This window comes from Mustela putorius, unplaced genomic scaffold (genome assembly GCF_011764305.1).
Source record: "Mustela putorius furo isolate JIRA1106 unplaced genomic scaffold, ASM1176430v1.1 tig00000870_pilon_pilon_pilon, whole genome shotgun sequence".
Classification (NCBI taxonomy): Eukaryota; Metazoa; Chordata; class Mammalia; order Carnivora; family Mustelidae; genus Mustela; species Mustela putorius.
This window is the reverse complement of record NW_025421503.1, coordinates 1999201-2015250: the sequence shown is the minus strand read 5'-3', so window position 1 is coordinate 2015250 and position 16050 is coordinate 1999201. Positions and strand designations below refer to the sequence as shown.

The following is a 16050-nucleotide window of genomic DNA, read 5'->3' as shown; positions in this document are numbered from 1 at the left end:
CATGAAGATTTAAAATGACAGGACAGAGAAACATTTATTATACAAAACAATGTCACAGGACAGCCAGGGTAGCATTAAATACATTGTGCAAAGTAGACTTTAAAACAAGGACTATATGGGCAACCCATTCAGGACCCCTCTCACTCTAGAGAGTTCTTTCCTTTCTGTTCTAATCTTCACTTAATAAACTTTAACTTCACTCAACAAAAAACAAAACAAAACAAAAACCAAAGTAAACAAACAAACAAAAAAAGGACTATAACGAGCAAAAAAGAAGCACAATATAATAATAAAGGAGACAATCCAACCGGAAAATATAACAATTGTAAATATTCATGCACCCTCAATGGGAGCAAACAAATACATAAAATAGTTAAAAACAAACATAAAGGAACTAATCAATAATAATACAATAATAGTAGAGGTTTTTAACACCCCACATACATCAATAGATATATCATTCAAACAGAAAATCAATAAAGAAAGAATTGGTTTTCAATGACACACTGGGACATTTGGATTTAACAGACATATTTGTAACATTCCATCCAAAAACAGAAGAATACACATTCTTTTCAACTGTATACAGAACATTCTCCAGTATAGATCACATAATAGGCCACAAGACAAGTCTAAACAAATTTAAAAAGATTGAAGTCATTCCATACATCTTTTCTGAAAATAATGCTATGAAATTAGAAATCAACCATAAGAAAAAATCTAGAAAGAACACAAATACATGAAGGTTAAATAATATGCTATTAAACAATAAAGTGTCAACTAAGAAGTCAAAGAAGAAATCAAAAAGTACATAGAGAAAAATGAAAATAAAATTATAAAGATTAGAATAGAAATAAATAATAAATAAACTATTAAAAATCAAGAGAACAAATCAATGAAGCCAGTAGCTGGTTCTTCGAAAAGATCAACAAAATTGATAAACCTTTAGCCACATTCATCAAAAAAAGTGAAAGGACTAAAATAAATTCACAAATGAAAGAAGAGAAATAACTGACACCACAAAAATACAAAACATTATAAAAGAACATCTGAAAATTTATATGCCAGCTGGGGTGCCTGGGGGGCTTGGCTGGTTAAGCATCTGACTCCTGATTACAGCTCAGGTCATGATCTCAGGGTCATGGGATCAAACCCCATACTAGGTTTCATGCTCAGCAGGGAGTCAGACTCCCTCTCCCTCCCTCGTCCTCTCTCCCTGTGCTCTCTCTCTAAAAGAAATAAATACAGGAGGAGCACAAGATGGTGGAGGAGTAGGGGACCCTATTTCAACCAGTCCCCTGAATTGAGATGGATACCTATCAGACCACTCTGAACACCCACAAAATCAGACTGAGGTGTAAGGAGATATTTATGGATCTGTACCAACAGAATATTCCCAGTGGTTGGTTTCAAGGTACAAAGTGAAGCAGGGAGACGTGATTCTGTAGCAGATATTGGAGGATAAACAGAAGGTGGGGGGTAGGATCCTGCAATGCCAGAGCTCAAAGTCCTCCTGTTTTGGGGCCTGGGCACAGACTCACAGACCCAAAGCATCAGCGAAAGGACTTTAGGGCAGCATCCCAGACTGAAACCTGGAGCTGGGGGTCATGCGTGAGAACCAGGGGTAGCTGGTAGTTTGAGAAACACAAGGCCAGAGACATGCTTGGACCCAGAAGTGAGGGCTGGGAGTGCTGCTGTGGAGCAAATAACCCAGGACACTGTGGTTTTTAGCAGCACAGATGAAAATGGAGAGAGTATGGCCTGAAGTGTTTAAGGAAGAATAAGCTGTGAACTTGTTGTTCTGAGACAGAGGTTTGTATAAGTTCATTTCTGCTCTGACTCTCAGAAGAGATGCAGAAAGCCACTAAAGGACAAAACCCTCCCAAAACCAGTTTTCACTGAGTCCACTCCCCCACCCTCCAAGGGGGGGCAGGGCAACTCTGCCCAAACAGGGTTGCCTGAGTAATAGTGCAGCAGGCCCCTCCCCTAGAAAACAGGCTGAAAGAACAAGAGGCCAACTACCCTAAGGTCCACATAAAACAGGTGTATCTTGCTTGGGTTGTGGTCAATAATTTGGACACTGTACATTCCCTCAAACACACCTTAACATAATGACTAAGAAGAGAACCTCCAACACAGGAAAACTTCAGAGATTGTGACCTCTGCCACAGCACCAATAGATAGGGTTATAAGCAAGATGTCAGAAATAGACTTCAGGGTAACAGTTATGCAGACAATAGCTAGGTTGGAGAAAACCATTAAGACAACATAGATTCTCTAAGGGCAGAAGTGAGAGCTGATCTGGTAGAATTTAAAAATGTTATCAATGAGATCCAATCTAATCTAGATATTCTAACACCTAGGGTAAAAGAGACAGAAGAATGAATTAGCAATCAAGAAGACAAACTGATAGAAAAGAAGGATCAGGAGGAGGTCTGGAACAAACAGCTTAGTATCCAGGAAAACAGAATTAGAGGAGTAAATGACATCCTGAAATGCTACAATGTAAGAATTACTGGGATCCCTGAGTGGGTGGAGAGAGAGGAATTGAAGATATATGTGAGCAAATCCTAGCTGAGAACATCCCTAATCTGGGGAATGAAACAAACATTCATGTCCTACAGGCAGAGAGAACACCTCCCAAGATCAGGGAGAATAAACCAAAACCCCAATATGTAATAGTGGAACTCATGAATTTTAAAACCAAGGAAACCATCTTAAGGGAAGTTAGGGGGAATAGATTCCTTATGTACAGAGGGAGGAATATCAGTAATGTCAAGACTGTCGACAGAGACCTGGAAAGCCAGAAAGGGCTGGCAAGACATATTCAGGTCACTAAATGAGAAGAATATGCAGCCAAGAATACTTTATCCAGCAAGGCTATCATTTAGAATGGATGGAAAGATAAAGAGCTTCCAAGACCAGCAAACACTGAAAGAACATGGTACCACCAAGCTGGCCCTGCAAGAAATATTAAGGGGGGATTCTATAAAAGGAGAATGATCCCAAGAGTGATATAGAACAGAAATTTACAGAGAAAATCTATAGAAACAAGGACCACAAAGGCAACAGGATGACAATAAAATCATATCTTTCAATAATCACTCTCAATATGAATGGCTTCAGTAAAATGGCACAGAGTTGCAGACTGGATAAAAAGACAGGGCCCATCAATATGCTATCTACAAGAGACTCATTATGAACCTAAAGATACATCCAGTGTAAAGTGAAAGGATGGAGAACCATCTTTCATGCCAACAGAACTCAAAAGAAAATTGGGGTAGAAATTCTCATATTGGACAAATGAGATTTTTAACTAAAGACTGTAGTGAGGGATACAGGAGGATACTGTATCCAACAAGAATACCTAACAATTGTAAATATCTATGCCCCTAATATGAGAGCAGCCAACTACATAAGCCAACTGTTGACCAAAATAGAGACATACTGATGATAATACATTAATTGTAGGAGACCTCAACACTACACTCTCAGCAACAGACAGATCATCTAAGCAGAAAATCAACAAAGAAACAAGAGTTTTCAATGACACACTGGACCAGATGGACCTCATAGATACATACAGAACATTCTACCCTGAAATAACAGAATACTCATTATTCCTGAGTGCCCATGGAACTTTCTCCAGAAGAGACCACATACTGGATCACAAGCCTGGTTGCAACTGATACCAAAAGACTGAGATTATTCCCTGCATATTTTCAGACCACAATGCTTTGAAACTGGAATTCAATCACAAGAAAAAGTTTGGAAGAAATCCAAACACTTGGAAGCTAAAGACCATCCTGCTGAAGAATGTTTGGGTCAATCAGGAAATCAAAAAAGAACTTAAACAATTCATGGAAACCAATGAGAATAAAGAGACATCAGTCCTAAAACCTATGGGATGTGGCAAAGGCGGTCCTAAGGGGGAAATACATAACCATCCAAGCTTCACTCAAAAAAACAGAAAAAATACAAATACACAAACTCTCTTTACACCTTAAATAACTGGAGAACCAACAACAAATTAAACCTAACCCACACATGAGAAGGAAAATAATTAAGATTAGAGCAGAGGTCAATGAATTAGAAACCAGAAATACAACAGAACATATCAATGAAATTAGAAGCTCATTCTTTGAAAGAATTAATAAATCCAATAAACCACTAGCCAGACTTAACTAAAAGAAAAGAGAAAAGATGCAAATTAATAAAATTATGAATGAAAGGGGAGAGATCATGACTAACACCAAGGAAATAGAAAGAATAATCAGAAACTGTTATCAACAGCCATATACCAATAAATTAAGCAACCTGGAAGAAACAGATGCCTTCCTAGAAACCTATAAACTTCCAAGACTGAAACATGAAGAAATTGACAACAGGAATAGACCAATAACCAGAAATTAGATTGAAGCAGTGATCACAAACCTTCCAAAAAAACAGGAGCCCAGGACCTGATAGATTCCATGGGGAATTTTACCAAACGTTCAAAGGAGAAAAAATACCTATTCTCCTGAAGCTGTTTCAAAAAATAGAGGAAAAACTTCCAGACTCTTTCTGTGAGGCTAGCAATACCTTGATCCCAAAACCAGGCAAAGACCTCATCAAAAAGGAGAATCTCAGACCAATATCCCTGATGAATATGGATGCCAAAATTCTCAACAAGATCCTAGCTAATAGGATCCAGCAGTACATTAACAGGTTTATCCAGCATGACCAGGTGGGATTTATCTCTGGGTTACAAGGGTGGTTCAACATTCACAAATCAATTAATGTAACAGAACAAATTAATAAGAGAAAAGAACCACAAGATCCTCTCAATTGATGCAGAAATAGCATTTGACAAAATACAGCATCCTTTCCTGATTAAAACTCTTCAGAGTATAGGGATAGAGGGAACATTCCTCAATTTCATAAAATTCATCTATGAAAAATGCACAGCAAATATCATTCTCAATGGGGAAAAGCTGAGTACTGTTCCCTAAGACCAGGAACATGACAAGGATGCCCACTCTTGCCACTATTGTTCAACATAGCACTGGAAGCCCTAGCAACAGCAATCAGACAACAAAAAGAAATAAAATGATTCAAATTGGCAAAGAAGAAGTCAAACTCTCTCTCTTCACAGAGACATGACACTTTATGTGGAAAATCCAAAAGATTCCACCCCTAAATTACTAGAACTCATATAGCAATTCAGTAATGTGGCAGGATACAAACTCAATGCACATCAGTCAGTTGCTTTCTTATACACTAACAATGAAACTGTAGGAAGAAATATTAGTGAATCAATTCCATTTACAATAGCCTCAAAAACTATTAGATACTTTGGAATAAACCTAACCAAAGAGGTAAATGATCTATGCTCTAGGAACCACAAAACACTCATGAAAGAAAATGAAGAATACACAAAAATCTGGGAAAACATTCATGCTCATAGATGGGAAGGATATGTCTATGCTGCCCAGAGCAATCTATACTTTCAATGCCATCTCGATCAAAATACCAGCAGAATTTTTCAAAGAGCTAGAACAAACAATCCTAAAATTTGTATGGAACCAGAAAAGACCCTGATTCGCCAAGGAAATATTGGAAAAAAAAAAAAACTGGGGGCATCATGTTGCCTGATTTCAAGCTTTCCTACAAAGCTTTGATCACCAAGATAGCATAGTACTGGCACAAAACAGACACAGAGACCAGTGGAAAAGAGTAGAGAGCCCAGATATGGACCCACAACTCTATGGTCAAATAATCTTTGACAAAGCAGGAGAAAATATACAGTGGAAAAAAGACAGTCTCTTCAATAAATGGTGCTGGGAAAATTGGACAGCTATATATAGTAGAATGAAACTCAACTATTCTCTTACACCATTCACAAAAATAAACTCGAAATGGATACAAGACCTCAATGTGAGGCAGGAATCTACCAAATCCTAGAGGAGAACATACACAGTATCCTCTTTGACATCAGCTACAGCAACTTCTTTCAAGAACTGTCTCCAAATGCAAAGGAAACAAAAGAAGCAAAAATGAACTTTTGGGATTTCATCAAGATTAAAAGTTTCTGCACAGTAAAGGAAACAGTCAAAAAAACAAGTCAAACTTTCACTATTTGCTATGACATGATAATATATAAAGAAAACCCATAAGACTCCACCGAAAACTAGAACTAATAAATGAATTCATTAAGGTCCCACAATACAAATCATTATACAGATCTGACACATTTCTATACAATAATGAAGAACATAAAGAGAAATTAAGAAAACAATTCCATTTACAAGGACACCAAAAAAATTTTACTTGAAAATAACATTAACCAAGGAGGAGAAATACCTGTTTCTCTGAAATATATAAAGCATTAAAGAAAGAAATTGAAGACAACACAAAGAAATGGAAAGATATTCAATACCCACCCAAGGACTGGAAGAACAAATATTATTAAAATGTCTATATTACCCAAAGCAATCTACAGTTCTAATGCAATCACTGTCAAAATATCAATAGCATTTTTCACAGAACTAGTACAAGCAATCCTGATGTTTGTATGGAACCACAAAAGATCCTGAATAGCCAAAGCAACCTTGAAAAAGTAAAGCAATACTGGAGGCATCACAATCCTGGACTTCAAGTTATGTTACAAAGCCATAGTAATCAAAGCAGTTTGTATTTTGTTTTTTGGTTCTTTTTAAAAGATTTTATTTGTCAGAGAGCAAGAAAGAGCAAGCAAGCACAAGCAAGGGGAGCAGCAAGCAGAGGGGGAGAAGCAGGATGCCCACTGAGCAGGAAGCCAGATGAGAGACTCGATCCCAGGACCCTGGGATCATGACCTGAGCCAAAGGCAGACACTTAACCAACTGAGCCACCCAGGCATCCCTCAAAACAGTTTGGTACTGACACATAAATAGACACACTCCAACAGAACAGAATAGGAAACCCAAAAATGAACCCACAACTCTATGGTCAATCTTTGGCAAAGCAAGGAAGAATATCCAATGGGAAAAGGAATGTTTCTTCAGTAAATGGTGTCAGGAAAACTGAACAGCAACATTGGAAAGAATGAAACAAGACCACTGTCTTACACCACACACAAAAATACATTCAAAATGGATGAAAGACCTAAATGTGAGACATGAGAACAAAAATCCTAGAAGAGAACACAGGCAATATTTCTTTGACATCAGCTGCAACAACTTCTTTCTAGGGAAACAAAAGCAAAAATAAACTATTGAGACCTCATCAAAAAAAGAAACTTCTTTACAGCAAAGGAAATAGTCAAAACTAAAAGGCAACCTAGAGAAGATATTTGCAAATGACCTATCTGAGAAAGGGTTAGTATCCAAAATATATATTAAAAAAAACTCAAAAAATTAAAACCCAAAAAGGAACAATCCAAATTAAAAATAGATAGAAGAAAAAGAAAAAAAATGGGTAAAAGACATGAATATATTTTCCCAAAGAAGACACTCAGGTGGCTAACAGACACATGGCTCTACACCACTCATCACAAGGGAAATACAAACCAAAACTACAATGTACTATCACCTTACACCTGTCAGAATGGCTAAAATAAACAATGTAAGAAAAAACAGGTGTTGGTGAGGATGTGCAGAAAGGGGAACACCTTTGTACTATTGGTGGGAATACAAATTAGTGCAGCCACTTTGGAAAATAGTATGGAGTTTCCTCAAAAAGTTAAAAATAGAATTACCTACAATCCAGCAATTTCACCACTAGGTATTTACCCAAAGAATACCAAGATACTAATTCAAAAGGATGGATGTTCCCTGATGTTTTTTTAGCAGCATTATCTACAATAGCCAAGATATGGAAGCAGCCCAAGTGTCCATGGGTTGATGAGTGAATAAAGAAGTGGTGTATGTATATAATGGCATATTAATCAGCCATAAAAAAGAATGAAATCTTGCTATTTGCAAGGAGATGAACGGATCTTGAGAGTATTATGCTAAGCAAAGTAAGTCATGCAGGGAATACAAATACTGTGATTTCAATCATATGTTGAATTCAAGAAACAAAACAAGTGAACAAAGGGAGAAAAAGAAATAGGGAGAGGCAAACTAAGAAACAGATTCTTAACTATAGAGAACAAACTGATGGTTACCAGAGGGGAGATGAGTGGGTGGGTGGGATAGGTGAAATACTTGATGGGGATTAAGGAATGCACTTACTCTAATGAGCCATGGGTGTTGTACAAAAGGGTTGAATCGTTATATTGTATCCTGGAAACTAATATTGTACTGTATTAACTGGAATTCAAATAAAAACTTTAAAAAAATATTTAAAAAAGAACACCCCCAGGGCACCAGGGTGGCTCAGGGGGTTAAAGTTTCTGCCTTCAGCTCAGGTCGTGATCCCAGGGTCCTGGGATTGAGCCCCACATGAGGCTTTCTGCTTGGTGGTGAGCCTGCTTCCTGCTCTCTCTCTCTGCCTGGCTCTCTGCCTACTTGTGATTTCTGTCTGTCAAATAAATAAATAAAATCATTAAAATTTTTTTAAAAAAGAATACCCCCATAATCCCTTGATTCTTATTTCTGTTACTGGTAGAAGCAAATCACATGCTTTATCAATAAACTGCAATAAATTCCAGAGTCCTCATTACTGAACATGGATAATCCAAAGTTGTTAAAGAAAAAGATACTGTTGCATGTGTTTATGCAGATAAAAGTATCTGGAAACATATACAGGAAAAAATTCCTGTGGTTACCTGAATTACAGAGATTACAGATGATTCTTTTTTTTTTCCTTTTCTTTTTTTTTTCTTTTTACAGACAGAGATCACAAGTAGGCAGAGAGAGGAAGGGAAGCAGGCTTCCCGCTGAGGAGAGAGCCCGATGTGGGGCTCGATCCCAGGACCCCGAGATCATGACCCGAGCCGAAGGCAGCGGCTTAACCCACTGAGCCACCCAGGTGCCCCTACAGATGATTCTTAGTTTCTTATTTCTTCTCTATATTTTCTCAATACATAATAAATGTTACATATGTACTTTTAAACACATATAATTTTATTAATGGTGTGTACATCCTGGCAGAACTAATTAATTATCCCGAAAGAAGCATTATTTTTAGAAAACACTGCTTCCAAATGAACTCCAGCAGAACAGACAATTACTTCATTCAAGAACAAGAATAAAAGGAATGTGAACGCAAACTATCAGGATCTCAAAGGAAATTACACATCATTTTGTTCAGATCTAGCATGGAAGCTATTTGAATGCTTAGAATTATATCTGACATGCTCGGAATCTTATTGTTTCACTAAAATATAAAAATTCAGGGGTGCCTGGCAGGCTTAGTCAATAGAGCATATGACTCCTGATCTCAGAGTTGTGATTTCAAGACCCACGTTGGGCATAGAGCTTAGTTCAAAAAGAAAGAAAGAAAGAAAGACCTTAATAAATAAATGAGTAAGTAATAAATAAATAAATAAATAAATAAAAGTATGAAATTAATAAATAAAAGTATGAAAGAAGTCTTCCAGTTTCCAGTCTGATATGCAAGGATGTTAGAAGTCATCACTCCATCCTAACAAGTAAAATTCTGAACAAATGGAAAAGGCAATAACTCTTTTCAGGTACATCTTCCTAGCAAGGTCACAGGGCAAACTGCTGCCCCCAAAACTGGAAAGACCAACAGGCAAATAACAGATCACAATTTATCAAGAGCATAACCTTTATTATAAGCAAAAACCTTAGGAACCAGTACCTGGGTAGAAAAATCTAAACTATAATTGATAAATTGCTGGAGATAGTGTGGATAAGTCTGAGAGTTAAAAAATCTGGATGCGGGGTCCAGTTATACAGAGACTTCACACTTTTGTAAATTTTACCAATAGGATTCCTACCAGGCTCTTACAGTGAATACTGAAGAAAAATACTCTTGTTTCCAGCAGGGAAAGGCAAAAAAGAACAATTTTCAAATGCACCAGAGCACTCAGCTCTTAGAACACCTGACTTCAAGAAAAAACTATTCTACTAGAGCCTTATCTATTGTTCTTATATCAGAGTCTAACTTACCTAGTGGAAGAAAATACTCTAGTCTTTTCTACCTTCCATGTGGGGAAAGGAAAATACAAAATTACAGCCCCCACTAGACATCTTGTTCCACCAAAGGTGGGGAAATATCTTAGAGGCACTTATGAAATCACAACTGAGGGTCACAGGCTTACCAATATCTAAGGCCCAATCATAGGAATACAAAATGTTTACAGTCCCACCAAACCTTACCTGTCACATCACTAAAGGCTTATTTACCAAAGTTCTCTTTACTCAGTACATTATGTCCAGATTTCAAGAAAAAAAATACAAGGCATACTAAAAAGCAAATAAAACAAAACAAAATACATGTTCAAAGAGACACATAAAGCATTAAAACCAAACTCAGATATGGCAGGAATGACGAATTATCATACACACAACTTAAAACTACTATGTTTAATATGATGAAGTTTCTAATTCAAAAAGTAGGCAACATGCAATAACAGATGGGTAATGTAAGTATTGGAATGGAAATTCTAACAAAAGATCAAAAAAGAAAGGTCAGAGATCAAAACACTGTATCAGAAAAACAACATCTTTGATAGGTTTACGAGTAGGCTGAATGCAGCTCAGAAAAATATGTCTGAGTTTGAGTATATGTCAATAAAAATTTCCAAAACTGAAAATCAGGGAGATAAAAGACTGAAAAAAATGGAAACAGAATATCCAAAGACTGTGGGACAACTATAAAAGTAATTTTCCTAATGAGGTTACCAGAAGAAGAAAGAAAGAACAGGATAGATAAAATATTTGAGGCAATAATGACTGAGAATTTCCAAATATAAAGGTCAGATATCAAACCACAGATCCACAAATCTCAGACCAACAAGATAAATGCCAAAAATAAAAAAAAAACAAAGCAAAACAAAAACAAAGAAACCTACACCTAGGCATATCATAATCAAAGTGCACAAAATAAAAGAAAAGGGAAAAAAATCTTGAAAGAAACCAGATGAAAATAAGTTTACCAATATAGAAGCAAAGGTAAGAATTATACTCAACTTCTCCTCAGAAAACATGTAGGTAAGAAGACAGTATAGTAAACTATTTAAAGTCTCGAGAAAAAAATTCCATCAACCTAGAATTTGTTCTGTGAAATTATCCTTCAAAAATGAAGGAAAAATAAAGACTTTCAGACAAACAAAAATTGAGGGACTCTGTTATAAGTAGACCTGCTTGCAAGAAATGTTAAGAGAAGCTCTTCAAGGGGAAGGAAAATGATACAGGTCAGAAACTTAGATCTATATAAAAGAAAGAAAAGTATTAGAAAAGGACAAGATGAAGGTAAGATAAAAACTATTGTTTTGTTTATTTGGGATTGATGTAACAGATAACAGTGTACTCAAAATAACATCAAATATATCCCCAATATTTATATCTTATGTATAAGTAAAATGAACAGCAATGATACGAGGGACAGGATGGAGCAATTGGGAATATTTTATTATTATAAGATACTTGCAATTACCAGGAAATTGGTATAGCATTATTCGAAAGTGGGCTTGGATTGATTGTAAATAAACCTTAAAGCATATATAAAAAAGTTTAAAAATGTAATTGATAGGCTAAGAAAAGAGAAAATGAAATCATATAAAATGCTCAATCAAAATCACAAAGGCAGGAGCGCCTGGGTGGCTCAGTGGGTTAAAGACTCTGCCTTCAGCTCAGGTCATGATCCCAGGGTCCTGGGATCAAGCCCTGCATTGGGCTCTCTGCTCAACAGGGAGCCTGCTTCCCTTTCTCTCTGCCTGTCTCTCTGCCTACTTGTGATTTCTGTCTGTCAAATAAATAAATAAAATCTTTAAAAAATAAAATAAAATCACAAAGGCAGACAGAAAGTTGAAGCAACACACAAGTATTCATGGACAAATGAATGGATAAACAAAATGTGGTGTATTCATAAAATGGCACATTACTAGCCTTAAAAAGGAGGAAAACTCTAACACATGCTACAACATGGGTGAGTCTCGTGGATACCATACCAAATAAAGTCACAGACAGACAACTGTGTGATTCCACTTAAATGAAGTACCTAAAATAGTAAAATTCATTGAGATAAGAGGCACAGTACTGGCTGCCAGGGACTGAGGAGTTATTTTGTCATGGGTACAGAGTTTCACTTTTGCAAAAGGAAAAGAATTCTGGAGATGGATAGTGGGGATGATAACACAACAATGTGAACGTGCTTAATGCTGCTGAACTATATATTTAAAAAGAGGTTAAAATGTAAATTTTATATTTTATCCATTTTACCACATGATATGGTCTGAAGATTTGTGTTCCCCAAACTTTATATGTCGAAAATCTAATTCCCAATATGTTGGTATTAGAAAGTGAGGAGCTTCTGAGAGGTGATTAGTCCATTAGAGTGGAGCTCTCATGAATGGGATTTGGGTTCTTACAAAAGAGACTCCAGAGAGTTCCAGTACCTTTTCCGCAATGTGAGAACACAGTGAAAAGGTATGGTCTACGAACCAGGAAACCTTTGCTGAACACAAAATCTGCTGGCATCACAATCCCAATTTCTCATTCCTCATTTCGATTCCCAACCTCCACCAGCAAAAATAAATGTCTGTGGGCTCCTGGGTGGCTCAGTGGGTTAAGCCTTTGCCTCTGGCTCAAGTCATGATCTCAGCCTCCTGGGATCAAGCCCCACATTGGGCTCTCTGCTCAGCAGGGAGCCTGCCTCCCCCTTTTTCTGCCTGCCTCTCTGCCTACTTGTGATCTCTCTATTTTAAATAAATAAAAGAAATAAATGTTTTTTATAAAAAATAAATCATATCACAAAGGCAGAAAAGAAACATAATGGACAATAAATTTTGAAAAACAAGGGCAATGAATAGAAAACAATAACAAATGCGGTAGATATTATTCAATAATATCAATTATAATATAAATAATAATTTTAAATTTCAATGGTCTAAATACACCAATTAAAAAAGATTATCAGAGTGAATAAAAAACCAAGATCCAACATTATGTTGTCTGGGAGAAATACACTTTAAATATACAGGCACATATAGAATGAAAAAAAAGAGATGGAGAAAGATATACTATATTTACAGTAATCAAAAGAAAGCTGGATTAGCCATATTAATTTCAGGCATAGCAGAATTCAGAGCAAGGAATTACATAATTATAAAGAGGTCAGTTCTCCAAGAGGACATGACAATTTTTACTGTTTATGTGCCTTACATCACAACATCAAATTACATGTAGCAAAAACTAATAGAAGTACAAGAATTAATAGATCAATCCAGTAATATATTTTGGAGCCTTCAACATACCTTTACCTGAAATGGACATTTTGAGCATCCATAAAATCAGTTAGGACATAGATGAACTCAACAGCACCATCAATCAACTGGAAATAATTGACATCTATAGACTATTTCATCCAAACAGCAGAATACACACATTCTTTTTAAGGTCTTATGAAGTATTTACCAATATAGAACACATTGGGGATCATCAAATACATGTTAGCGCATTTAAAAGAATAAAATTCATACAATGTCTGCTGTCAGGCAACAGCAGAATTAAATTAAGAATCAATAACAAAAAGATATCTGGAAAATTAAAAGAAATTTTGGAGATTGAACAGCTTTGGTGAGTGCTGTGAAGTGTGTAAACCTGGTGATTCACAGACCTGTACCCCTGGGGATAAAAATATATGTTTATAAAAAATAAAAAATTAAAAAAAAAACAGCATACTTCTAAATAATACATGGATAAAAGAAGAAATCTCCAGAGACATTTAGCAATTATCTTGAACTAAATGATTGTGAAAATACAACTTATAAATATTTGTGAGATACAGTGAAAGCAGTGCCTTGGGAAAAATTTAGAGCACTGGATGCATACATTAAAAAATAAATATCTAAAATAAATATCCAAGTTTCCACGTTAGGAAACTAGAAAAAGAAAAGTAAAAGTTAAATCCAAGGTAAGCAGAAAAAATGAATCAAAAAAATTAGAGCAGAAATAATGATTTAAAAATAATAAATGAAATAAAAAATAAAAATAAGTAATCAATAGAGAAAATCAGCAAAGCCAAAACCTGGTTCTTTAAATCAATAAAACTGACAAGCCTTGTATGCAAAAAATGAATCATGGAACACTACATCAAAAACTAATGTTGTACTTTATAATGACTAACATAACACAATTAAAAAAAAACAAGCTGATTTAAAGAAAAATACTGAAATTACTAATATAAAGAATGAAGGAGGGAATATCATTACAGATCCCACTACCATTAAAAGGATACTAATGCAATACTAAGAACAATTTTATGTCCATAAAGTTGGTAAATTATGTTAAATGGATGAAATCCTTGAGAGGCACAATCTGCCAAAATTCACACAAGAATAAATAGACAATCTAAATAGGCTTACCTTTATTAAAGAAATTAAATCAATAATTAATAAATTTCTAAAACAGAAAGCATCAGTTCCAAATAGGTTCACTGGTGAATACTGCCCAATATTTTAGAAAAAATTTACACAAGCTCTCTATAATCTCTTCCATAATGTAAAAGTAGAAGAAATACTCCTTATTCATTCTATGAGGACAGAATTACTTAATACCAAAAGCAAAGTATCAAAAGAAAAGAAAACTACAAACCAGTTACCACTCATGAACATAGATGCAAAAATATTCAACAAAATACTAACCAATTTAATCTAACAATGTATAAAAAATAATTATACACCACAATCAAGGGAATTCATCCAGGTATGCAAGGCTGGTGGTACAATATTTGAAAATCAATGAATGCTACCCATCACATCAACAGTCTAAAGAAGAAAAATAATACAATTATATCAAAAGATGCAGAAAAATATTAGACAAAAATCCAATACTGATTCATAGTAAAACTTCCAGCAAACTATGATAAAGAACTTGATAAAGAACATCTACCAGAAAAATAAATAAATAAATAAATAACCCTATAGCTAACACCTTTACTTAATAGTGAAAAACTCAAAGCTTTTCCCCTAAGATCAGGAACATGGCAAGGATATACCTTCATACCACTCTTTTTTTCTTTCTTTTTTTTGGTAAAGACTATTTATTTATTTGACAGACAGAGATCACAAGTAGGCAGAGAGGCAGGCAGAGAGAGAGGAAGGGAAGCAGGCTCCCTGCTGAGCAGAGAGCTCAATGTGGGGCTCGATCCCGGGACCATAAGATCATGACCTGAGCCAAAGGGAGAAGCTTTAACCCACTGAGCCACCCAGATGCCCCCACACCACTCCTTTTCAACATCAAACTAGAAATCCTAGACAATGCAATGAGAGAAAAAAAGGGAATTAAAATGTATACAGATAGGGAATAAAGAAATAAAACTCTTTGTTCACAGATGACATGATTATTTATATAGAAAACCCAAAAGATTTGAAAAAAGAAACCAGTCAAGAAAACTAAAAGTCAACCTACAGAATGGGAGAAGATATTTGCAAATGACCTATCTGAGAAAGTGTTAGTATCCAAAATATATAAAGCACTTATAAAACTCAACATCCTAAAAGCAACTAAAAAAATAGGCAGAAGACATGAATAGAAATTTTTCCAAAGAAGACATCCGGGTAATCAACAGAGATATGAAAAGATGCTCAATATCACACATTTGTTGTTATCAGTGGTTTAGATTTGAACCATTCTGATAAGTGTGTAATGGTATCTCAGTGGTGTTTTAGTTTACAATTCCCTAATGTTTTTGAAAAGACTATTCTTTCTCCATTGTATTGCCTTTGTTCCTCTGACCAGTACATTATATTTATGTGGGTCTGTTTCTGGCCTATATATTGTATCAACTGATTTTTTTGTTGTTGCTCTTTTACCAGTATCACTCTATCATGATTACTGCAGTTTTATATTAAGTCTTGAAGTCAGGTAGTGTCAGCGAACTTTGTTTGCCTTTGATATTATATTGACTATTCTGGGTCTTTTATCATTCCATATAAACTTTGGAATCAATTTGTTG

At 35.5% G+C, this 16050-nt stretch overlaps 1 protein-coding gene across 2 annotated transcripts in view; it reads right to left on the bottom strand.

Annotated features, from left to right (window-relative positions):
• Nucleotides 1-16050, bottom strand: part of LOC101681822 — a 284416-nt gene that overhangs the window by 257590 nt on the left and 10776 nt on the right. The window lies entirely within an intron of this gene.